Here is a 24,876-nt window from a genome sequence, read left to right as displayed (position 1 = left end):
CCTGGCACACAGTAGGTGTTTCACAAAAATGGATCTTAAAGTTCTTAAAGAATAGCAGAACTACTAGACAAGAGTGCAGTGGGGCCGGTATTTATTGAACTGCTCTTATCCTCGGTGAGGAGCAGCATGTCTCATACTTTCACGGATGGTCTTCATGCCTGTTCCCCTATGTGCACTCACCCTTGTCATCTCCGTGTCCTCATTTGTGGTCCAGAAATACAGTCGTTATAATGCTGGACACCCAGAGGAGACAGAACAAGGACAGGGGCTGTAGCTTATTCACCTTTTATTTCCACTGCCTCGCATCTTGCCTGATGTGATGGATTATCAATAAATGTTAATAGATGGATAGAAGGGAAGGAGGAAGGGAAAAGGCCAAATAAACAAAAAAATCAGATGGGTGATACAAATCATGACCGTCTCCGGCCAATTGGCCATCTCCACAAATTCAAACTCAACTTGAAGACAGGGCTGTACAGCTGGTCTTGGGGCCAGCGGGAGGAGGGGTGTCTATTCGGGGGGCTTGGGTAAGAGCTCTGCGTTGGGGGCACTGCAGGACCTGTCCCTACTCCCTGGCCTCGTGTGCTCTGATGTATGGCTCCAGGCCAGTGTCTCACCCAGCCGAGACCCCATGTTCCTTCTTCTCCATCATGTCTGTGGAGAAAAGGAAACAGAGGTGGGGCTTGGATGGGGCCATTTGCTGATATTTCTGGGCCTTCTTCTCCCCTTCTGTGTCCCTCTCTACTTTGTCAAGGCCCCCTGCCCTTGGTGCATGTCAACACCTGGCCCCAGCGCTACCCCTTCCCATGACCTCTCCTGCCCTAGGCTCCAGGGTGTCTCCTGCTCCCTGATTTATCAGGAATTAGGACTCTCACCACAGGGGAGGAAGATATTTCTCCGCTATGAGATGATGCCAGGAAGGAGCAGGAGCCGGCATAAGCCCCCACCTGCCTGCCCATCGGTATTCAGTTGAAATTATTGTTTTAATCAAAGCGCTAAGCTAAATGGGGAGCCCCCGTATCCTCACCCTGGCATAGGGCTTAGCAGCTCTGGAAATATGTAGAGGGGTCTCAAGATGACAATCTCTCCAATGCAGAATGAATTCCCCCCTCAGAATGTCGCCAGACGCCCTCTCCTGCTGGGTGACCAGGAGTAAGTGGAGAGAAGCACAAAGTAGGTTTCTCAGAGTCTAACCCAGTAGAGAAAGTATCTCTTACTGGTCCCTATGCCTCACCCAGTCAGACCCTCAATAATCATTTATTGAGGGCCCTGCAGACATGGCTGTGTGAGAGAGGCCTGCCCCACACTTGGGTTGACCCTCACCACGGCCTCAAACTTTCCTAGAGCACTCTTGCCTGTCCGTCCAGCCCCGGTGAACTGCCCCAGACTGAACGGAAAGCCCAGGGTAAATGAGTATATCAAGGTTATGGTTCCAAGGTACAAGTGAGGGTCGCAAGTTGGAACCCAGCCCAAGTGATTCAGGCCCAAAGCTAGGGTGACATTTGCACCTTGATCATGCAGCCTCGTCCCCTCCTTTCTGCAAGGCAACTTCCAGAGAATGAAGACATCAGAGGCATTGAAGTCAAGAGACCCGGATGCAGGTCTCAGTTCTGTCACTTACAAGCTGTGTGACTTCAGGCGAAGAGCTTGACCTCTCTGAGCCTATCCCTCATCTGTCTGATGAGGACGTTTTCATAGTATGGCTGTGAGGATCAAATGAGATAATGTTTGTAGAGGTGCTGTATAATCCACAAGGCACTTGGCAAAGGCAAGTTTGCTAGTATTTTGGTATCTGCGGCCGAAAGTACAGAGGGCCAAGGGCCAGGCTCGGAGAGCGGAGTTGGAAGGAGCACTGCCTCCCGAATAACCCCACACACCACAAGCTCCATAACCCTAAAAAGCTCCCAGGGCTAAGGTCTCCCGGCTGGAGCCACCTCTGACAGTGCACGCACAATGAGCTCTTACTCAGAGCAGCCAATTCCCGCATTCATCAAAAGGCAAACAGAAATGCTGCCGGGGCTGACCTCTTTGCCACAGCTCCTGGGGAAAGACTTTGTTTTGTGAAGAGGGAGGGGAGCCATTCCTCATCTCGGTAAACAAACCCAGCCATTCAATTAGCTCCTGTGTGGTGTTGATCATGCAACAGGAAAAGGCCGCCGCCCTGCTGTGCTGAGCTGGTCTGCTTCCGAGACTTTGCCTGGAGAATCAAAGAGGCAACCTCCGGTGACCTTGTTTCCTCTCAGAGGCACACAGGATCCCTTGTCTCCTAAGACTCCTGCCGTCCCTGTGCACAGTTCTCTGGCCAAGGTGGCCACTTTTAATGCAGTCCTTAAGGGGGGTGGGGGCAGATGCCAAGGAACGAAGGACGGACCTGGGAGGGAAGGCGCCGGCTTTTATTGGGCACCTACTGTGTGCCATGTTGACCTGGGGTAAAGAGAGAGCAGACTGAAAGGAGACTGCTGTGAGCTGAGGGAGAAGGTGTGGCCCACACGCAGGGTATGCCTCACCCCCCATTCTTTCCTCCGAATTCTGCCATCTCTTGTCTGCCCCGGAAGATGGGTTGCGTTTGGAGGGGAGGTGGGCACCAGGGAACAAATTCCACAAAGGGAGCGCAGCAGGGGAAATTGTAATTTGGGGATCAGCAGGAGGCAGATGAACCTCGGAACAGGTGTCAAGGTGAGAGGATACGTGGCCTTGTAGGGTGACAGAGGAGACTGGGCGCGGGCAGCCCAGACCAGGTGGGAAAGCCGGAACATCCCAGATTCTCTCAGGTGCCAGAGCCGGGAGAAGGACTGGCTGAGTGGTGAAGTAGGAGGCTTCTGTTTACGGCCATCTATCTCCCATAATTAGCCATTTAGGAAGAAAATAGCCTTCAAATTCAAAGGTAAATTGACTTACATTGGGATAATAATGTTTGATTGAGCACAGGAAGTTCATCTTTAGAGTATGAGAGCAAACAAATTGCTTTTCTTCCCCGGTGCTGGGGAAGAAACGAGATGAGATTGCAGGTGCTCCCAGAGCTGTGTTCCCATCGCGTCGGGGCATTAGCAGGCCCAGGGCTCAGCCACCACACCGAAGGTGGGCACGGCTCAGTCCCTGCCGGTCGTTTTCCTGATCCTTGTTTTAGAGAGTTTTTAAATTATATTGCATCGCATTGATGCAGCAATCAGTTATTATTGTCAACAAGAGCATGAAGAGATATAAATTCCCTCCCTTAGATAGAGGCTGGTTCATAAATACATTTCTTTATTGCTTCCTAGATTGGAGAAATTGCTCTGCTTTGACTTCCCAGAACATGGGGGTGGGGGCGGGGGCGCAGAGGGTTTTAGATTTTGCTTCTGATTAAGGTTGTGAAATCCTGGATGATTTCCTCGAGACAGCACTGCATTCTGAGCTTCCTGGAATGGGGGGGCTTGGGGGGAGAGAGAGTGAAGAGGGAGCACACAAATAATTAAAATATAACGTGATATGTGCTGTGATAGAAATATGAACGGATGTGGGACTCAGATAGGGAACAGTAACTCTCGCTGGAGAAGTCAGGTAATTTTTTTCAGAGGAGGAAAGTTTAAGTCAAGCGTTGAAATGGTAAGGTATGGAACTGAATTATCAGAGATGCCCAGAGACCCCCACGGCCTCCTTGGTCTAGCCCCTTCTGGCATTTTGGGTTCTGGCAGAAATTCAAATTTTTACTTAGGTTACTAATAGACACCGAGAATCACTTCAGTAGAGCTTTATCTCAACCATGTCTTTCTTCCATTTATTCTGATAATATATTTTTGGAATAAGGGTGAAGAGACCCGGCAGTCATAGATTTGCATGTGTGTGTGCATGTGCACACAAATGCAACCACCGAGGTCGCTCACAGATGTGAAAGTTTAAGTGCTTGAGTCTAAATATAAAGGAGCAAATCAAAGACAGGCTTTGTTAAAGCTAAGAGAGACCTGTATTGGTTACCTACTGCTGAGTAACAAATTACCCCCAAATTAGCAGCTTAAGACAATACACATTTATTACCTCAAAATCGCTATGGGTCAGGAATCTAAGCATGGCTCAGCTGGGTTCTCAGCTTCAAGATCAGTTTCTCTGAAGGCTGCAGTCAAGGCGTTGGCCGGGGCTGTAGTCAGCTCAAACCTTACCTGCGGAAGGATCTGCTTTCAGAGCTCCAGTTCGGCTGGATCCAGTTCTTTGCAGGCTGTTGAATTGAGGGCCTCAGTTCCTCACTGGATGTTGGCCCACAGCCACCCAGTTCTTGCCACTTGGGTCTCTCCAACATGGCACCTTTCTTCTTCAAAGTAAGCAGCCAAGAAGACAAGAGAGAGAGTGTGGGTGACAGCAAGACAGAACTCAGAAGTCACAGTCTTTTATAGTTTAATTACAGATTGACCTCTCGTCACTCCGGCTGGCTATATTCTATTCCCTAGAAACAAGTCACTAGGTCCAGCCCACACTCGAGGGAGGGGAGTACGCACACGCACACACAGGTTTGAAAACCAGGAGAGAGATCATTGGAAGCTGCCTGCCACCAGACCTTGGTCATCAAGTCAAATCCCCTGAATGTAGACTAAGACAGTGGAAACCCAGCTGAGAGTCGAAGCCAAGAACAGAGCCCAGGCTCTCTCTCCCCAGAGCCCCTTCAACCACAGGGAAGGTTGCATATCAGAAGGGTGGTCAGCGGGATGCATTGGAGCCGGGCGGGTAGGGGGTGGGGAAGGATGCTGGAGAAGCAGACCCAACGCTTATCTACCCAATAGCTGTCAGCAAGTCCCTTGCAAAGGCTACTGATGATCCCAGGACTCTTCTCCAGGCATGACAGGCCCCTAGAGGTTTTTGTTTGAAGGAAAAGCCAAATGGGCCCCAGATTCTATACGGGCACCTGTGTGCCTGACCCAGCTAGAGCCAAATGCCAGGAGAGGAGGGGTGAAGCAGAGAGCCACCCCCCGAGGTTAGAGGAATAAACAGCCCAAGAAGAGAGGTCACCTCTTTCTTTACTTTGAGAGTTAAAGGCAACAGAGAAGAAGAAGAAAAGAGGGGATGAAATCACAGGCAAAGCCCAAAGCAGGCCTGCCTCAGAGAGAGTCCATTAGGGGCCAAGACACCGCCAGGAACAATGCAGCTGAGGCAGCGGAAGCTGCTGAAAAGCCCTGGAAATAGGGTGCTCAGACTCCCGCTCTGGGACGTCTTAACAGATTAATAAGGCTTTTGAGGATTTCCAGAAATGTTTCTATGAGTCAGAGCCTAAGAGGGGCCAACATGGGGCTCTTTGAAGCCTCCTTTTCAGCAGCTTGAAACAGCAGCCGTCTCTGCACCCAGCAAGGAGGGGCGAGGCCGGGCGAGCCAGGAAAAGCTATTGTGTCTCTAGAAAATGGAAGCCCACAAGGGGACTTTATAACAGCCCTGAGCAAGCCATTGAAGTTGGAAGGCAGGCACATGCCTTCGTCCGGGAACAATTACCCGGCCCAACAATGGTAGGGAGGCAGCCACGGCTCAGATACAAAAACCACCTGATCTTCAGACGGAAGCCCTGTGAGGAGGCCCTAGAAGTCAGAGATAAGGTTTACAAGGCAAAACCAGAATTATTATTCCCATTGTAGAGGTAAGGAAACTGAAGCTCAAAGACATTTAATGACTTACCCAGAGTCTTTCAGGAATAAATGGTAGGCGTGGGTGGTCATTTTTGTTTTAGTTTGGCATTCAGTTGTTAGCAGCCGAGATCCAGACTACCAGTGGTATAAACAAGAGGGGGGGTGGTTAATCCTATCTCACATAACATAAAGTCTAGAGGAGGGTAGGCAGCCCATCCTGAACACTGGCTTCCATGAGGTTATACCTCATGGCCATAAAATGGCTGCCAAAGCCCTAAGCCATCAGCTGCACATTTCAGGCAAGAAGAAGAGGAAGGAGCAAAGGAAGTGAAGTGTACCCTCCCGGGGGGGAACCTGCCGTCTTTAATTTTTTTTTTAACGTTTATTTATTTTTGAGACAATGCGAGAGACAGAGTGCCGTCAGCGGAGGGGCAGACAGAGGGAGACACAGAATCCGAAGCGGGCTCCAGGCTCTGAGCTGTCAGCCAAAGCCTGAAGCGGGGCTCGAACTCACAAACCGTGAGATCATGACCTGAGCCGAAGTTGGACGCTTCACCGACTGAGCCACTCAGGCGCCCCGGAACCTGCCGTCTTTAAAGAAGCCCACCCAATCAGTGGTTCCTGGTTGTATCTCAGTGGCCACCTTTCGCTTTTCGAGGGAGGCTAGGAATTCATATTTTGTTAGTTTAGTTTCCTTTCCTGCTCAACAATATAAGGATCCTGATGGTAAATAAGTAGAAGAATCTATATTCTATGAGCAGGCAGTACGTTTTGCCACAAGACCCCCATTCCCTGAATCTACACCCAAAGTCTTTCCACTACCTAGACTGCTTGTGGCAAAGCATGGACAGAATGGCCCAGACGACTGTCCACTACCATGTGCCCTGGCCCTAGCACAAAGTCACTGGCTATTATACTGCATTATCCAGCATCCAGAGGGTCCTGATGCCCAGGCATCGGTGCTGAGCCAAGGGAAACATTATTGTGCCTGCTCAGACTCGAGTCCCATTAGCTCCTGGCTGGCCCACATCTCCTCTCCAGGAGGTGCTGTCCGCTCTGCTTGAATGCACACGGGTCTCTACGCCTCTTTGGGCTTCGTAGAACCAGTCATAGGTCTTTGCTTTTATTGTAGGACCATGACGGGTTGTGGAAGGGGGGAAATCAGTGACTCTGGACATAACGGTATTTACCAAAAATGCAGTGTTGGCCAAGTTAGGTTAAAAAGTGCATGCAGGGGCACCTGGGTGGCTGAGTCGGTTAAGCATCCGACTTCGGCTCAGGTCAGGATCTCACGGTTTGTGAGTTCGAGCCCCACATCGGGCTCTGTGCTGACCACTCAGAGTCTGGAGCCTGCTTCGGATTCTGTGTCTCCCTCTCCCTCTGCCCCTTCCCCGCTCATGCTCTCTCTCTCTCTCTCTCTCTCTCTCTCTCTCTTTCAAAAATAAATAAACATTAAAAAAAAAGTGCATGTAAGAATCAGAGCAGCAGAATGGCGGTCAGTTACATATTTTTTTGTAATTCCCCAGAGGTCAGAAACAAGTCGCTACATTCCGCCCCACGGATACCAACTTTTATTCCGTGTCAGGGAACACAAGGGTCCCATCTTTCACTGGTGCAGCAAAGAGCCCCGAGACCAGTTAGGGGGGAAGGTACTGGAGACAGCAGAGTGAGGCCACTTGCCCTTTGAGACCAAAATAGTTTGGAGCCCCAGATGGCGACTGCAAAGCTGATGGCACAACAATGTGACAGGGCCATCCTTTCCACCAGCTTCCTGTTGCCCCACTTCCGAATTTCTTCCTGTGACATTTCAAGTTACAAGGCTCCCATCTCAGAACTTTGACTTTGAATGTCTTTTCATATTGGCCTTAAAGAAGATGGTGTCATCAGTGACCTTTTTAAAAGACCACGGGGGCTTAATTAAAAACTAAACTTGGCCACTTAATTCAGACGATTCTGTCGAGTCCTCGGCACTGAAGTGAACTCAGCCTTGTCAGCTTGCAGCAGGCTCCTGGCACTGCCCTTTGGTGTCCCAGCACTGAGGAGCCACAGAGCGACAGGCAGACACTGGCCCAGGCCCTGGGACCACCCAGTGCCGCTCTTGGCAGCCACCGAAAGCCCAAGGGCTCTGCAGAGAGTGGAGGAGCCCGCTGGGGGGGACTGAGGCGTCTGTGCAGGGAAAGCCGCCAAAGAAAGAGAACGGGGGCCACACGGGCTCCTGGCGATGGCGAGTCTGGAGCAAGGGAATTTCTCCTATGACCTAGCTTCCCTCTGAGTGACTCAGTGGAGGGACCAGGACCCACGTGATGACCCCCACCCCCACCCTGCTCCCACCTCCTGCTTTACAAGTCCTAGTCATTGGCAAATGGATGTGCTGGCACATGTCCAGTGGTCCCTAGGAACCGCAGCCTGGGCTCTCTCTTCCCAGCCCCCATCACCAGAGGCCATCAAACTCATCTGGAAGACCAGATTAGAGGGTTGTTTCTGCTCTTTATTTGTAGTGGCTTTTATTGCCCCTTCTCGAAAGAGGAAAGCAGGGCTCAAGGTACGTAAGTTAGCCTTGAAGAATTTCATGCTCTCCACCTCAGCTCTCTGGAGCCAGTCTGGAGAAGAGGCTGACTCCAGCTCTGCCCAAAGTGGGCGGAGTCCACTCAGGCCCCTCCTCTCTGCTCAAGTGGCTTAAGAGCTCTGGAAAGAGAAGAGGAGGTCGATGAAGTAGATCTCGAGTGCTCTCCAGCCAGCTGTCAGCCAAGGACCTTGTCACCGTCCCCCCACCTCCACCCCAGCTCTGGGGAAATAATGCCACAGTAGCCAAGGGGAACTCTGTGTCCATAGGCAGTGCCTGCTTGAGAACAGTGCCGTGTTCACGACAACCAGGAAGACCCTGCTGGGCCGGGCATCCTGGGCAGCTGCAGCGTGGCTTTTGCCAGGAAGTGCCACTGGCACAGAGGACTGAGAGGTGCACGACAGGAGGCTTTTGCAGCAAGCACTCAGCAACTCCTAAACACAAGTTCCTTCTCTGTGCCCTCAGAATTTTGTGTACCTGTAGGACAATGACTTTTTCTATGTTCTTGAATGGGACCCACAGCTGGACAGAGAAGAGAACTGGACAGGAGTGTGCCTTAGACCTCAGAGAATTTTAGAGCTGCGGCCTCTTTGTACCCTTGAAGGTCCCACTCATCGGGCCTCTGAAGCCCAGGGTTAAATGGCCTGGAGGTTCCAGCAGTGACTCGCCACACTGCTGGGGAAGAAAGGAGTTGCCTCCCACCCCAGAGCCTCAGTTTCCCCCAGGCCCTGCATCCTTCCCGGCCCACTCCTCTGCTTTCCTCCCTTCTCCAGGTAAATTGAGTCCCACGTCCTCCTGCAGATCTGCACTGCACAGGCCCTGTGACCAGTGTGGGGGATGAGGTCCTGAGAATAGAAGGGAGGTACGCTGTGCCAACAGGTGACGGAAGGCAGGGGGCCAGGACGTCTGGTTTCTTTTCCCCATGAAGGCAGAAGGAGAGGCAGGCGGCTCTGCCAGTGCGAGGTGTACTTGACCTCTTCTTGTGGTTTGTCGGTCAGTCAGCAAACATCCATGCGTCCAGAGAGCACAGCCGAGCAAAGCACAGGCCTGGCTTTGCCCTCCTGGAGGACAGTCAGAACGCACTGCCCGATGCCCTGAGTACCACACCAGTAACGGCAACAATCAGTGGGTTTACCTGCAGAGAGCTTTCTGGAGAGGGGGTGTGAGAACGACGACTTCCCTCCCAGCTTTTGCTGGGGGCAGGGGTCACACAGCCTCATGAGCACCTGCTGAAAGCTCTGAACATTCTCCTTCCTTAAAAGCGTATGTGCACATTCACTCAGAATTAGGGAACCGGGCAAGTCCTGCAAACACCTCACTGCGTGCCAACGACCCCAGTTGAGGCCGCTGTTCCAGAGGGTCTCACGCAGACGGGGCAGGGTGGTCCCGGGGAAATCAACAGCAGGCCAGCCAAGTCGGCAGATCAGTCAGCAGGGAGTCGGGCCACCAGGGGGTTCCGTCACCCGCCCCGAACCCAGAGGGCGTGCAGCACGCTGGCAAGTGCCGGCCGGCCTGCTGCGCGCCCTGAGCAAGCTGCCCGGTGCCCACAGGGAGCAGGGAGGAGCGAGGCTGGGGGACAGTAGGACAGGCCTGCTTGCTGCTGTCAGCCAGAGAGAGCTAGTGGCTTGGAAACGTGGCGCCCCTGCAGCCTCCTGATAACAGGGCTAAATAAAGGTAATTTTCAAGTCACCGGTGAACAATGGCTGAGCGCGCAAGCAGTGACCGAAGAGTCAGTCAATTACTGGGCGAGCTGTCAGGGAACTGCTCTAAGAGCCACCTGGCCCATGGTCTGCGTCCACACAAAAATGACCTGCAGAAAACAGCATCTTGGTGCCGCGGGGAACCCAGCCCGCGACATTTGCTTCTCCAAAGCCGTGGCATTTTTTTTCCTGTTGAAGGACTGTTCAGATAAGCCACGAGTCTGCAGAAAGGGTGGGCTCTGTGGGCTTCTGCCTGAGAGGCTCTTGGTGCCGGCCTCCTAATGTGGCTCACTCCAATGCCTCCTCCCCGAATCCCCTCCCAGCCCCAGCCTGTCCCCAGGCCTCCGTGTCCTCTGCTTCCCTGAAGCGGGCCTCTCCCAACCGAGTGGAGACTCTTTCCTTCAGGCCCCTTCCCCCTGTGGCCATACCCTGCTTGGTACGCCAGCTTTCATTTCCCAGAGCACACACTGCCTAACCTGGGACTGGTTCCAAACTCACTTCCTCCCCTTGGCCTCCCCAAGGAGCCCTGCTGGGCCCATTCTTCCGGCTTTCTCGGCCCTGACCTGAACCAAAGGGTTATTTCAAGGCACTGGCACATTGCTCACTTGTGCAGGAGAGGCTTACGCAGGGCACCGTGTCTTCTTGGCCGTGATCCTTTTTATCCTGGTGCGGTCTGTCCTCCCCACTGGACCCGACTCCTCAAGGAATCTGCCTCCTCTAGACCCCTCTGTTTCTTGGGAAGCTACATGGTGTAGGAGAAAGAGCTTGAACTTTGGAATCAGTCAAAACTGTCAAATTTTGGTGCCCCCACCTCCTCGCTGTGTGACATTTGACTTTGTTCAGCCTCAGTTTTCCTCAGTTAAACTCAGTAAAAGCCTCAGTTTAAGGAAATGAGGTTTACAATAACCATTTGAAAAATACTCATGACAAAGCCTGAAACATCATAGGCACCAATATGCTTAAGTCCCCCTGTGAGGGGCCCAACAGAAGGTTCTGGAATTTTATTTCATGGCCCAGCCAGGGCTGTGAACAAGCCCTTAGCTACCTCAGGGACGTCTCTGAAGGATCCCATGGCTGGGAGCCCCCAGCCTGTCACTGCTGGCCCCCAGAATGTCAGTGCCCTGAGGGGCTCAGCAAGAAGCCTTGGACTCCAGGAAGGATGGGCTATGTGACCTTGGCCAAGACCTCTCTGACTTTCCTCATCCTAAGGAAAGTCTCCACCCACCTTGTCAACTCCAGCATGATTGTGATGAGCCTGGAAGCACCTTCAGCCGGGAAATGCTGGTTATGGGAGAAGCAGTGGCCCAGAGGGCATAACCACTTGGGGTTTGCCCTGCCCAAACTACCTCCCTGCCAGTTCCCTGGGATTTATGCCTTCAGGTTAAGGGATTCTTTTGTTAAAGTATTTATACCCTCGGGTTATGGCTGGTTGCAAGCATCAAGCCAATTGTTAGACTTTAACACCTTAATACCACATTAGTGCAATAGATCACTTTCTAACAAGGCGAGTTCTCAAGGGAATGGGGTGAGATGAGACCCGCAGGACAAGTAAATGGTAGTGAGAGAAGGAGCGGAGAGAATAGGGAAGGGAGACCTGGGTGGGGTGCCCAGCAGGGGAGGGCCCTAGAAGTCTGAGCTCCTGGATGCCAAGGTGGGGTGAGGGAAAGAGGCGGAGACAAAGCCGGGGAAAATGAGAGGGTAACAGAGACAGCTTTGCTCCCTCCCAAGCTTTTCTAGGACTGTTTCCTACCTCACTTCATTCCTATTCTTATTCCCCATCCGCACTCCCACCCACACACTCCCAGGAATGATCAGGGATTAGCAGTTACCAGGTCAGAAAGCCTCCTATGCTACTCCTCCTCGCCCCGGACAGGCTGGCACACTCCTTCCCCCACCTTGGGGAGGACAGAGACTACTGTCTGTGTCCCCAGCCTCCTTGAGCCAGGGACAGCAGCCCCCACAGGCACCGCTCAGGCCCTAATTACACCCTCCATCACTTTCCCACTGAGGCTGAAATGGGGACAGATCGCTCGCCAAGCAGTGGCAGTGACCTTCACAGGCTGTTTCACCTCCATCCAGGCCCCTCCTTGCTGGAGACCATGTTCTCTTTCATCTGGAGCCTTCACTGAATGCCACAGCAAAGCCAAGTGCAGCCATTGGAGACACAACCTGGGTGGTCGGGGGGTGGGGGGGGCGTCCTTCAGCCCTTGGCTGTGCAAGAGGGCAACAAAAACAGGTTTGCCCACAGTGGTTAGTTTCTGGAAGACCTGGAGACTTAGGGCTGGCTGAAAAGCCTAATAGTTACCAACTCTGGGAATTGAGGCCCACGAAAAGTGAGTGTGATCTTAGACTGCATTATTTGCAAAATGATGTCCAAAACAGGGAGGGGACGTCCCCCTGAGCTGCGCTTAGTCAGGCCACATCTAGAGTTTTGCATTCAGTTCTAGAAGTCTGTTTAAAAAGGGATGTTAACAAGACAGAGAATACCAGGGTGGTTTAGGAAAAGAATTATGTCATAGGAGGAAGAGGCAGACATATAATGGTTAAGAACACAGACCTCAAGAGTCAGCTTCCTGGGTTCACATCTGAGACTCAGATAAGCCAGCATTTGTATTCATATTCGTATTCATGTTAATATGGGCGCCCAGAGGATACGGTCTGCTGCAGTTGGTCCTGGTTGGTATTCAGAGGGTGAGCTCTTATTCCTCAGGATGAGACACAGTAGAAGGAGGGGATCTCAGGTGGTGACTGAAACGGCACCTCGGCCAGCAGTGAGGGCACCACGATGGGACCAGCAGCCCAAGCCTGGCAGGGGCAAGACGCTGGCAAGGTTAGGCCAGGTGGCAGGACGCAGCAGGTTGAGGGACAGGGCACTTCTCCCGAGCATCAGTAACAGGTGCGCGAGCGGAACCTGAGGCTGGGAGGTCAGGGGCTGCCCTCGCACCCTGTAGTGAGTGTCCTCACCCCACAGGTCCCAGGGTGCCTGAGACGTGCCAGCCCTGCCACTTAACGGAGCCCTGTGACCAAAGCGCAAAGTAGTCCACTTCCTGAATTTGTTTCCTCATTTGAAAACAGCAGTAGCTGATTTCACGGGGCAGGAAAGAAGGGGGAAGCACTTAGCAAGACCAACACCCTCGACCCTGAAGGAATGAATGCCAGCTGCCTCTCAGTCTCCCAAGTGCACAGGACCCTGAGCTGGTGCCTGCCCTGCATGCAGGAGGGTGGGCGGACAGCTGGCCCCAGTGGCCCTGCTTCCTTGGCTGACAACGACACTGGTCACGGACACGCGTGGCCACAGCCCAAGTCCTAGAAGATTCAGAGGGTGGCTACGTCCCATTTCAGGGAGTCCCTTTTCTTCCCTTCCACGCAGATGCGGCGATAGCCCAGACCTTTCCAGCTCTGGAGGGCTCGAAGGGCCCTTCATCTGCCGTCATGTTATTTGTTGTCCCTGTTGTCATGAGGGACAGAAGAGAAATATCGTCTCCAGCCAGAGCCGCAGGAGGCAGACACCTCGAGAGACAGCGACTCAGGGCTGCAGTAATTGCTCCGATTGGAAGGCATTTTGTCAGGTTGCTGGGAGGGACCTGGGAAATGCAGCAAGTTGCAGGTGCCCAGGGATTCCGGGAAGCTCCTGGGGGCTTGTGGCTCCCTTGAAGAATGGGCGCCCGGTTCCACGCGCCAAATTGCTGTTATTTCTTTCTCCCTGCAGCAAGCTCCCTGCTGGAGTGACTAATGCTCTCGGTTTTCCCCGGTTCCCCCGCCATCTCCCCAAACTCACCTCAGTTATTCTCAGAAGACAGAATTCTAGCCTCCCTCATAAATCCATTCATTGGACAAATATTTCCTGAGTGCCTCCCGACTGCCAAGCTGTGTTCTAGGTCCTTGGGGTCTATCAGGAAATAAGAAGGTCCCCGAACCAGGGGGACAGACTCTAAACAAAAACATAACAAAGAAGTTAGTTATATCCCCAAGGATACACATGGCTAAGTGCACTCATTCCCATTCTGGAAACGGCGGCTCTGGGAAGCTGAGTAATGAAGGCCAAGGACACGCAGTTCTAGTAAGTGGCAGAGCCAGAACTTGGCCAGGACTTAGGCTCCCCATCTGTGCTCTCAGCCACGACACAGTGTTGCTCTCACATTCCTGATCTCATTCTGGCCAAAACCATTCCATGACCCAGGAATGGTAAAGCCCATTTTGTTCCTGGAAAACTAAGACTCAGAGAGTTTAAGTAACTTACCTAAAGTCACACAGCTAGCAATTGGCAGAGCCCGGACTTATCCCAGATGTGCCTCCTGGGTCAGTGCTCTCTCCCTGCGCCCCAGATCCCACATCTTCTCAGGTCAGCCTCTCCCTCCTTCTCGAAGCCCTCGCAAGATGGACCTCAGCCCCTCTCTGCACTCAGACCCTGGCTTTTCTTGAAGTCATTCATTCTTTGCCATCAGTCGCCCCTATGAGCACTAAAAAGAAGAGAAAAGATAGATGGCTGTAAGGATTGTGTTCAACTATTTTACTTAAGTCATAATTATTCCTAATCTAAATTTGCAGGAATGTATTACATAGTCTAATCGTTCACATATATTGTACTGCACTTTCAATTTAGAGAAAAGTAAAAGCCATTCAGAAGGCAGAAATAAGTTAAATGAACAACTCCCGGGTTACTTCGGTTAGATAAAGCACAGCGGGGAGGTGTCGGGTGGTTTTTTTGTTTGGGGGGTTTTTCTGTTGGGGGGGGTTGATTCAGGGATTGGTGTTGTCTACTGCGGTTGGGGTGCACTTCTGGCTCCCCCTTCGCATTACAATTAAAAGCTGATGAGTCCAAAGCAAAATGAAGACCCTGAAGGCTAGGGGGTTGGTGTGAGGGAGTCGCTGTGGTTTGGGAGACATGGTCGCCCCGAGAACTCACATGCCTGATGGAGAAGACCGGTGGCTAGGGTCTGCTACCTGCTCCCGGCTGACCCCTTGGCCCACCGCCCCAACACTCCCCCTCTAGATCTGTTCCAGCCCGGACTGGGTGTGCCATCCCTGGAACACAACGCGCTCTTTCTGACCTCTGCATTTGCACGTGCTGTCTCCTCAGCCTGGAACCCTCTGCAGCCCCGTCTTGATCAGCTGGCCTCCTATTTGTCCCTCGGGTTTCAGCTTAGATGGCGTGTCCCCCGTGAGCATTCCCTAAGAAGTGCCAAGTCTGGTTAGCGACTCTCCCTGCACGTCGTCTTCTGTCATTGGGGCGTTCGTCACACTGTATTATAATTGTCTGCCCACCCATCTCTCCCGCTAAACTACCCACTCCTTGAGGGCAGGGACTCTGTCTTGTTCATAAGTGTGTCCCTCCACTTAGCCATAGCAGGTGCTCAATAAATGGGCTTTTTAAAAAATGCTTATTTATTTATTTTTGAAAGAGAGAGAGAGAGAATGAACACAAGTGTGAGAGGGGCAGAGAGAGAGGGGGAGACGGAATCTCAATCAGGCTCCATGCCGTCAGCGCAGAGCCCAACGTGGGGCTCAGCGTGGGGCTCGACCTCACAACCGAGAGATCACGATCTGGGCGGAAATTGAGAGTTGGGACGCTTAGCCGACTGAGCCACCCGGGTGCCCCTAAATGTTGATTGGCTGAATTGATAATCCCTAGCATTTACACACTTCCGGGGCCTTTGCAGTACAGCTGCTTCAAGACCACATTGTGAGCTCAGCCGGGTGTTCTCCTTGCCCAACCAAGTGACCTCACTGAGCCCCCAGCAGATCAGTGGCCAGGTGGTGTGAACCCAAGACCTAGGTGCTGGTCCAGTGGCTCCCCCCTGCACCACCTTGTAATAGCCACTTCAGCCTGGGCAAGTGGCAGTACTGAAGTCCTCACGGCCCAAAAAAGGTGATGAGGCTTGATGTCCATCATAAAAACTGGATTTGAAGCCAAAAGACCCTCGTTCAGCCTCAAGTCCGCTGAATACAGTGTGTGTGACTCTGAGCAGGGTGTCTGATTAATCTCTCTGAGCCTGAATTTCAGGTTTATAAAATGAAGGCTACCGGTGTCAGAGTGTTGTTATAAAGACTGAATGACAAGCAAAGGATGAGGGGAGTTACACGCTTTAAAGTGGCCGTACCCCCTTGAGCAGAGAAGCCGTCAGACCCCCACCCAGCCACATGTTACAACGGGGGCGGGGGGCGCTCAGCAAGACAACTTCGTACTTGGCCGTGAGCATCCAGCTCCAGTTGGATTACCTAGTTACCCAGTTACTCCATAATGATTTAGACCTGCAACATGGCGGCACTAAGCAATGTGATTCTTATTGATTTTGGCTCTGTGTCCCTCATGAACAAGGACACGTGAAGAGTGGCCTCTGTGATTCAAGATCCTCAGGTGCCTTTTCGGAGCCAAACATCTTGCTGTGTTTTCCCAAACGTGCACTGTAATCTGAGCTCATCCTTCACATCCCGTCTTGGAAACGCGGCCACGTCAGGGGAGGGATCCTGCGGCTGAGTAATGCTCTCCAATAGAGAGTTTGTTTTTAAAGAGAGGAAGTAAAGAATAATGTTCCCGTTCCAAGCTGCTGAGGGAATTAGGAAGGCAGACGGCCATTACTCAGTTGGAATCCTGCCAGGGCTTATGATATCATATTTATTTGCCAAGAAAAACACCTCCTTTGTATCTCTCAGGCAGTGAAGGGAAGCCAAAGCCCAACCCCAAACACGTTTTGTGCGGAAGGTTTAAGGCACACAGACGGAGCTTAATGATAACGGTGGCCATTTACATTTATGTAGTACCTTTTAGCTAGATGGACCCCCAGAGTTTGACAAGCATCAAGGACAGATGAACAGACAGGCGTGAAGTGCTACACAGATCCCTTTGTACTCGCATTTCTTAAAGGCAGCCTCCCTCGGGCCCTCTTTGCCACTTGGCATGAAGGTAGAAAATCAAGCGCTGTCCTATCCGGTCCTCTGCTTCCAAACACTGTTAAGAAAACAGGGGATAAAGGTACCTCCTGTTGGTAACGTTCCACAGACTGTCTTGATAAAGGTTAACTCCTTTACCGTGCATTCCATAGAGCTATGCAAATGAATCCCGAGACGTCTGATAGCTGACTTCGTTGAGTTAAATGGCCGTTGTTGGGGATCTGGCCTGTTGGCTGTGGCACATGTGTGGTGGCGGCATCTAACCTGCAACTTTGATGATGTCAAGGTGAGGAAGCTCTTCCCGAGTCTTAACGCACCCCTCTCCCCTCCTCCACCCCGCTCCAGTGAGACAGAAAGAGAGGGGCTGGTAGGGCCAACAGCCATTCCTCTGAGCGTACTGGTGCGAGAGGACAATTAGGCCCACGTAGAAAACTTGGAAAAGCCACCTTTGCTCTGCTCAGCCCGCCTGGACAACAAGGCTGGGCCAAGCTCACGGGATTGGGGCCGAGCCAGAGAAACGTGCGCAAGATGCATTTCCACTGCATCCACTGAGGCCATCCCACTGTGGGCCAAGCGATGGGAAGGAAGGAGGGGATCATCTGAGAATCCAGCAGCATGAGGAGCAACTCTGACAAGTTCCAAGGACAGGCAGTGACGGAGAACATGGACAGGAGTTGGCCAGACCATGTAGGGTATTTTACAGAATCTACATCTGGATAGCAAAGAGATGGGAACCCCAACACCCCACTTCTGGGCCACCAGCCATGACCACCCTCTGTCCAGGAGCTGGACCGTGCTCCGAGGGTGCATGGATAGTATTTATTCTCCTCCCTTGAGCACCTGGTCCACACCTGCAATCATGCACCGGGTGCCCTGATGGCCACTGACTTGTATTTCTCAGATTTCGCTCATGAGGACGGCTTTGTGGCGGATACAGCATCTCATTTTCCAGGAGGTCCTGAGGGGGCAGCCACCAGACTCTACATGCTGAATGTCAGCTACATTAAGCTAACACATCGCATCATTGAAAAACCCTATTTACACATGATAAACATGGGGATAGATACCACAGAGGAAATAATACAGTATTGATTAAAACAATGGCCTGTAATGCCTTCTCAAAGGCTGCAGTCACCAGTAGGTTCCTCAGAGGTCCCCCCACCACATACACAGGCAGCCCTAACCCCCCCCCCGCCCCCCCGCCGCCCCGCACCCTGCACCGGGCAGCCTCAGCCGTCATTCTCCAAACTGAGAAGACAGGCCTTTCCATGGGCCAAGGCTAGTAAGCAGGGACCACCTTTTTTTTTTTTTTTTAATTTTTTTTTTCAATGTTTATTTATTTTTGGGACAGAGAGAGACAGAGCATGAACGGGGGAGGGGCAGAGAGAGAGGGAGACACAGAATCGGAAACAGGCTCCAGGCTCTGAGCCATCAGCCCAGAGCCTGACGCGGGGCTCGAACTCCCGGACCGCGAGATCGTGACCTGGCTGAAGTCGGACGCTTAACCGACTGCGCCACCCAGGCGCCCCAGCAGGGACCACCTTTTATGGAGCCCCCGCTGTGTGCCAGGCACTGTGCTAAGTGCTTGATCTCGTTTTACCCCCATAGCAGCTCTTTGAGGTGGGTGGTACCATTATTCCCATTTTACAAAGAAGGAAGCGGACACAGAGAAGAGTTCAATGTCTTGCCTATGGTTGTACAACCGACAAGCAGGGGGAGCCAGGATGTGAAGCCAGGTCAGTCTAACTCCAGAGCACATGCTCTATTCATTATGCTAGGCTCCTCTGTGTATCCGTTCCGCGTCTATATATGTACATACGTAGATGGGGAGTGAGAGAGCCACTCCCAGTAGTAGGCTAGGCATTAGGGGCTGGGGCGCTGGACAAGACTGTTATTACCAATTGGGGTTGGTGCAGGGGTCACCATTAAGAAGCTCAACAATAGCCATGATCCAGGCTGTCCTGTGCTGGGATGCACCTGCCATTCAGCAACTCTGGAGGTTTCAGAGGCTCAAAAATGGAAGACCTCAGTTTGGAAAGATAACTTATTGCCCTAGAGCTGCTGGCAAGCCTAGAGCAGGAGTTATTTTCCCTAGTAACCACGCCATCCCCTCCGTTCTGAAGGAGTCCATAACCAGCTGAGGGCAGCAGGAGGGTCTGTGACCATAGATTGGTGAGTCAGACAGAGGAAGCTTCGATTGCACACAGGAGGTGTAGGGCCAGGGGAGCAGGCTAGAGATGTGTCTGGCTAATTTTCCATGATGACGTGTGGCTGGTATCAGACTAGGGGAGACATGGAAGGGTCTGGCCCCCAAGAACAGATAGTGGTATCCCCATCCGTAAGGAGCAGCGCTTCTCTGCTCTGTCATTTACTGGTTGTGTGACTTTGGGCAAGCCACTTAAGCCATCTGAGCCTCATACCAAAACTAAGGATAATCCCGCTTCTGGGTCAGTGCTGTGAGGACTTAATAGGAAAATGAGCGACTGCAGGGAGCAGTGTAGCCAGCGCTCAATAGAATCTGAGTGCAGACGGGGAGTACTTGGTGACCTGCCCTTTCCGTCCTCATGGACTATAGGCCTGCGGAGATCCAGATACCTCTGCGTTCGGCTCTCACTCCCTCCCTTGGGGAGACCAGGAGCTGAGGGGGCCAGCCCGCGTCTCAGCCTTCCCTGCTGAGCCGCCTAGAATTGGAAGGTAAATGGGCAGATTTTGCATCTAGCCGAAATCCTTGCTTTGCCGGGTTCGCTTGCTTCCGCTGTAGCAGAGGATTTCTACTAAACCCTCCAACCGTGTCTGGATTATTGCTTCCGGCAGCATCAGGGGAGTGCGTTCTGATACCAACTCTCACAAAACATTGAGAGCAGAAACACACACCAGGGCTTAGCAAGGCTGGGAAAGGCAGTCACGGGCACTGCTGGAGAAGTGCAAGCCACCTAGCAAACAGCCCATCCTGGAGGCGGCCCCTGGTCTCTAATCGGAACAGGCGGCCAGTGGAGAGTTCACCCTCTCATTGGAGAGATGAGAAACTTGAAGCCCAGAGAGGGTCATTGATTTGCTCAAGATCACCCAGTAAAGCCAGAGAAACCACACAGGCAGACCAGGGCCAAGAAAAGGGAAGGACCCTGGCTCTGGAATCGGCAGCCACTTAGATGTGTGACCTTGGGTAGGGTGCTTAACTCCCAAGAGTCTCTGTTTCCCCATCTGTGCAGTGAGACTGACTCCGTACCTCACATAACCAGGGAGCCATGAGGCCAGGCCTGGTCTGTTACAGGTGCTCAGTTAAGAGTCGCCTTGCTAGCACCTTCCCTCTTCTCTCCCCGGGTGAATCTTTCCCTTCCTTATCAGAACACACCAGAGGCCGCCCCTGTGCAAGAACCAGTATCTTACTCTCGTTCTGAGACTTAATCCTGGCTTAAGAGGAGACTCATGGATCAGGCCGTGGTCAGGGCGGACAGAGGGTCCCTCAAACCAGAAAAGTCCAGGGCTGGTTCTTGCTTGCTGGGCTCGGAGAGGAAGACAGCAGAGCAGTCTCGGGCTACATGCGGCCCTGCTTGTCCAGGGTGCACAGACACCATGCCAACCGCCTGGCCCGACTCACCAGGAAGGCAGTGCATAAATTCCTGGGACCACAGGGGGGTTGGTCTGGGCAAGCTAAAGACTCTCTGTCGCAGGAGGAGAGGGACTTCTGGGCTCCTTCCCCATTCACAGCCCTCCACAGTTTGCCTCAACCTCCCTTTCTTGATTTCCCTATACGGATCCTTGCCCTGCTGCCACACTCAGTGCTCCCCCTTGTCCGTTCCCAGCCTGAACCTTCGCCCAAGCCATTCCTCCCCCTTCGAATGCTCTCGCCCCCATCTCCCGGCCCGTTCTTGGCATCCTGTGCGGCCCAGCTCTAGTCCCACCTCCTCCATGAAACGCTCCGTGGCCAGACGAGCACAGCGGTTGGTTATTGGTTGCCCTTTGTGTGTGCATCCCATGTCCCCAGCTGTGGGGGGCCCTGGAGGGCTGAAATGTGCCCAGTGCATCCGTATGCTTTCATACAATGTCTGGCCCGGTCAGCATATAAATTCCTATGGACAGTCACAGTGACATGTACCAGAATTAAAAAAACGATGTGACCTGTTTTTAAAGACTTTGTCATCCAAGGAGACAGGCAGACAGACGAGGCAGACAAATAACCTTAACAACAGAGGTAGAAAGCAGTGGGGGGCATGGGAGCAGAGAGGGTGTTTGGGCCCCCAGGTTACCAGCGACAGAAACTTGCAAACATCATCTAGATCCAGGTACAAGTCCAGATGTTGAGAAGGACGCAAATGCCATCCCGCTCATCCCCGTGGGGCCAACGTCGCATGGGTTCCTATGCGCATTCCCCTGTTTTCTGCCCCTGCCCCTCGTGTCCCTCTCTCCAGCTCTCCCCGCCGACCCTTGCCAGCTTCCGGCTTCATCCTGTGCCCTGTCTGGTTCATGAGAGAAGTTACTGGTTAAGCGAGAGAGTGGGTCCTGGGGACCCTGAGTGTTCTGCTGAGCAAAGGCCCAGTAGAAATCTAATAAGCAGATCAGAGGGATAAAAGCTCAGGCAACAAGCAGGAGGATTTAAGGAAATGAGGATATTCAGTCCTGAGTACCTGAGGACGTCGTAATTGACAGAGCAGAGACTGAGCTCCCCAGGCCCCACGTGGAATTTAAGAAATTGGATTTTACACTCACCTGTGTTTGGGAACTAACTACCCTCCCAAGTGATAAATTCCAAGGGCTCTGGGGGGAAATCACCAGAAGCCACACCACCATCATTTGTTTAGTCTCTACCTGTTCGTCTTCCAGGACCATGGACGGCCGGTGGGGAGGGAGCCCTTCAGAGGCATTGGTGAGCTCTGGCCTAGACCTTCCCCGGCTCCAGCTTCATAAAAGTGACATGTCTTGGGGGACCGAGCGCCGGCTTCGGGTTAGATCCTGATCTGGTTCTACTGCTCCCTAGCTGTGTAGCCTCAGACCATCATGCCACTTTGCTGATCCCCGGCGTCTTCATAAGTCAAGTGGTGATTCCTGTCTCTAGGCGTGGGGAAGATAAAATGAGAGAATGTATGGAAAAACGTCTCACGGGGTCGAAACTTGCTCGTGGACTCCTCGGGGTTGGTAAGCCCAGACCTGCCGTGACAGGAGAGGCTGGAACGTTTACATTTCCAAGGGTTGTGGATAGGTCTTCGAGACAGAAGAGACAGTACTTGTGCTGAGTCAGAGGGGCAGAAGCCTACTGACTGGCCAGGAGCAGTTTGCTAGCACATTCAGAGAGTTCTCCATGGGGAGAGGCAGATTCCAAGCCACAGAAGCATCGTTACAGCCCCTCCCCAGGGCCCACACAAGCAGTGTGTGTGCACACAAGCTCACCCACGCACCCCATACACTCTCACACAGGTGAGACACTCCCTGCTCACCACACATCCACCCACAGCGACACACGCACCCACCTGTTCCGATGTGCGCATACACACCCCCACTTGTATTAGACACGTGGGAGTCATGCCCATGTGGAATTCCATATCCAAGATTCAGATCTCTATCTTCCCTTTCCTGGGACATGTGAGGCCAGGATTCCTCCGGGGGATTCCCATTTTGCCCTCCTCCTTCTTCGAGAGATGCTAAAGAGTGAATGAAGACGGGGGTGCCTGGGTGGCTCAGTCAGTTTAGTGGCCGACTTTGGTTCAGGTCATGATCTCGTGGTTTTGGGGTTCGAGCCCCATGTTGGGCTCTGCTGACAGCTCAGAGCTTGGAGCCTGCCTCAGATTCTATGTCTCCCTCTCTCTCTCTGCCCTTCCCCTGCTCGAGCTCTGTCTCTCTCCCCTGCCCCCCCCAAAAATAAACATAAAAAATTTTTTTAAAAAACAGTGAATGAAGACAAGTCCTTAAATGTACAGATAAGCAGGGGTGAAGGGGGTGTTTTCCTGCTGCAAGCATCTCAGGTCCAAAAACTCCCAAGGGTTGTTTTTCTTGGAGAAAAAAAATACTGTTTAACTGTAGGGTAGTTGGGTAGCAGAGGGATTGGTCTGGTTCGGTGCAGCCCCGTGGGGCAGGTCAGGACAAATGAGTCAAAGTCGCAGGGCAGGAGGGGATATTTAAGCTCAATATAAAAGAACTTTTAAATTATCATAGCTCTCCAAAAATGAAAAGCCCAGCCTTGTAAAGTAATGGGCTCCCGTCTCTAGAAGGATCCAGGGGGAAACCATGTGACTACCTCTCCGAGATGCCGTAAAGGGGGATCCTGCACCAGACTTGAGGGTGAGTCTGAATGACCTCAAAGGCCCTTTCTGTGTGAAGAATCCAGAACTGGGGTGTCGCCACTCAGCTTCTCCCTCAGCTACTTTTGCTGAAGGCAAGGATGGAATCTACAACAGAGGAGGGATGACCCGTCTCCAGGATGCTGGTCCCCACGTCGGACTCCCCCTCCAGGTTATTGGACTCACGCTGTGCAACAGATGCTCAGAACTTCTCCTTCCAAAGACCCGTGTTGCCTGCATTCTGCCTCTGCCCTCTGCCATCGACCCGACTGAGTGCAGAAGTCCAGAGACTGAATTTCTCTCGGGTGACATTTTGATGAATTTAGACCCAAAGTCACTTGGCTTATTGATCCCAGAGAAAATGTTCATCCTTTAAAGACCACCCAACTGCATACTTAATCCATGTGCCACACACCGGGTCGATATGAAACACCGCCAAGACAAACACGTTGCTGAGGCCTTTGTTGAAAGAGGACTTTGTGACTTTCTAGTTCTCTCTTCCTTCCACTCCAGCAGAGCTGTCTCGCCATGTGGGGAAATGCCCACTGGGAGATTCAGTGGGATCGGCAGGAAAGCTGTGGGTTTGGGTTCTCAGCCTGTGCCACGGCCAACGATGTGCTCAGGGACTGTGAGCCAGCCCGTTAGCCGCCCTGTGCCTTAGTTTTCCCGTCTGAGAAATAGGAGCCTGACCGCCCCCTCTCCAGTCACACGGTGAATGGCATCGCCGTGTGTAACAGCGGCCTAGCACAGGGTAGCTCCGAAGTGTCCTGCTCCTGAGCTGATTAGAAAGGGCCCTCTCGATGTGCCTCCAGAAACAAAGCACGAGGGAAGACAGGAAGCACATCAGCTGGCTCCCAGGAGCCCGTGCAGCCACAGTCAGAACAGCCAGGAGCGCCAGCCCCAGCCACGTGCGCGCCGAGCTGTGGCGCCTGACGCCCGCTGCCGGCTCGCGTTGGGCTCCAGTGACAGCAGGTTGTAGATGGAGATGCTGAGGCCCGGTGACTTGTCCAAGTGATGTGACACTTCCTAGCACTAAGTGATGTGCAAGGGAAAGGGACTAAATAGATGCTGTCTAAAACAGAAGCTCGGGGAAGCAAAAATTGTCTGTCTTGGTCGCACGGTATCCATAGCGACCAGAACCGATGCCTAGTGAGCTCTCAACAAATACTGAACGAGTGACTGAGTCAGTGAATGATGAACAGGAAAAAAAAAAAAAAAAACCATCAACGATATGAACCTGAATGACTAACCACATGAGGCTGACTTACAGCACATTTCTGCAAAAGTGAAAAAGGCCGGCGAAAAACAGAAGACGTACCGAGTCCGGTTCTCAAACCACCAGAAGAACTCTCAGGTCTGTGCCCTCACCTTGGCCCCCAAGGTTTGGAAGGGAACTCGGGTGCCAAATCAGTTGGCGATCTGTCAGGACGTAGGGGCAGATTTTCCCGTCTGTTAAATCACTCACCCCATGCAAGCATTTATTGAGTGCCTGCTGTGCGCCAGGCTCTGTGCGAGGTGACAGTGATGCAAGGATCCGTTGAGCTCATCCCCACCTCACAGCCACAAGGCTGGAGCCATTGTCTCCTCCATAGGAAGTCCCATAGCAAAGGGATGTGTGAGGCATGCGGTGTCCAAGGGAGGGGGTGCCCACCTGCAGGGCTGAGTGGGAGAAGGCCACGTGGAGAGGGTGTTTCCCTACGGGGGGTCTTGAGCTAGGAGTGGAATGAGGTGTTTGAGTCTCTGGCAGAAGAATGGCCAGGTCCCAGGCCCAGAACTGGAATCAGCAGGGCACATTCTCAGGCCTGCGCACCGTGACCGGCCCTGCGGTCGGGCAGAGGGCCGGTCAGGCCACAAGACTGGGGAAGGTG

At 52.7% G+C, this 24,876-nt stretch overlaps 1 protein-coding gene across 3 annotated transcripts in view; it reads left to right on the top strand.

Annotated features, from left to right (window-relative positions):
* The window catches only part of KIRREL3 (kirre like nephrin family adhesion molecule 3), a 548,879-nt gene that overhangs the window by 382,129 nt on the left and 141,874 nt on the right, over positions 1 to 24,876 (top strand). Inside the window, exon 1 of one of the 3 annotated variants that reach the window (XM_032595026.1) lies at positions 21,544 to 21,548. The exons of the other annotated variants lie outside the window; for them this stretch is intronic. The gene's annotated coding sequence lies outside the window, so the exon portion shown is untranslated. Of the gene's footprint in view, positions 1 to 21,543; positions 21,549 to 24,876 lie in introns of those variants that run through there. 3 annotated transcript variants of the gene reach the window in all.

The sequence above is a fragment of the Lynx canadensis genome, chromosome D1 (genome assembly GCF_007474595.2).
Source record: "Lynx canadensis isolate LIC74 chromosome D1, mLynCan4.pri.v2, whole genome shotgun sequence".
In the NCBI taxonomy this organism is placed as follows: domain Eukaryota; kingdom Metazoa; phylum Chordata; class Mammalia; order Carnivora; family Felidae; genus Lynx; species Lynx canadensis.
The sequence above is the reverse complement of the archived record's forward strand: the minus strand, read 5'-3'. Positions and strand labels throughout refer to the sequence as shown.